The following is a 972-nucleotide window of genomic DNA, read 5'->3' as shown; positions in this document are numbered from 1 at the left end:
CGCTTGGCGCAGCCGCCGCGGCTCCCCGGGCTCCTGCCCTTCCCCGCCCCGGGCTCCTGCCCCGGCAGTTCCCTCCCGGCTGCAAGATGGAGCCGGGCGTCTTGGCCGTGAGAAATGCTACAGACCAGGAGACCTACCTACCTCCGATTTCCACTGCTGCCTCTGCTGCTCGGATCCTCACTGACTTTCTTCCCCAGTATTTCTGCGTCTCCCCTCCGGGTTTCCTTCCCACTCAGGTCTTTTTTGGATTTTCTTTCCCCTTTCTCTTGCCGTTCCCCAGGACTTCTGGCACTGGCACAGCCGTTCAGCGGGACTTAAGCACTTGGGATCCGGAGCTTCACCGGTGCCTGTGCCGGGCCGTGGCAACCGCGGCTCAGCTGCACGAAAAGGAAATGTCACAGGCCTCCTTGCTGCAAAGAAGTCGTGGCGTGAAGCCAGCCCCAGTGTTCAAATACTTGGGGGACATAAGCGAACACATTCAACTTGCAAGCTGTGTCTGACTCATGTTCTGTTAAGCCTTTAAGTCTCCCTGAGCCTACAGCTTCTGCGGGGTCGCAGCGCTGGGCAGGGGCAGTGCAGGTGGCAGTCCCTGGAAAAACAGGGAATGTGCCTCTTGAGAAAGGGTAATCGGGCCAAAAATTATTATTTACGTGTGCATGCAAGAGAAATGACTCAGCTTACTGGGAAAGGCTGGTCACTAAATATGTTATTATCAAATAAATACATACGCTCGGTGTATTTGTTTGGATACAAAATGGATAAAAGCAGTTACTCCTTAAACTGTAAAGGTTGAAAAATAAAGACATCCATGTAAGACATGTCAACGTAGCACTGATTTTAGGTAATTACTGTTAATTTTCAAAGCTCTTTGCTCCAGCTATGTGAAAGCTTAAAGATGCTGCAGCCACAGTTGAGCTGATCCCAGTGACTGGGAACCCAGCACGTAACTCAGTGGGACACGCAGCCCCTCAC

Source organism: Chaetura pelagica, unplaced genomic scaffold, assembly GCF_000747805.2.
Source record: "Chaetura pelagica isolate M959 unplaced genomic scaffold, ChaPel_1.0 scaffold138, whole genome shotgun sequence".
NCBI lineage: Eukaryota > Metazoa > Chordata > Aves > Apodiformes > Apodidae > Chaetura > Chaetura pelagica.
The sequence above is the reverse complement of the archived record's forward strand: the minus strand, read 5'-3'. Positions refer to the sequence as shown.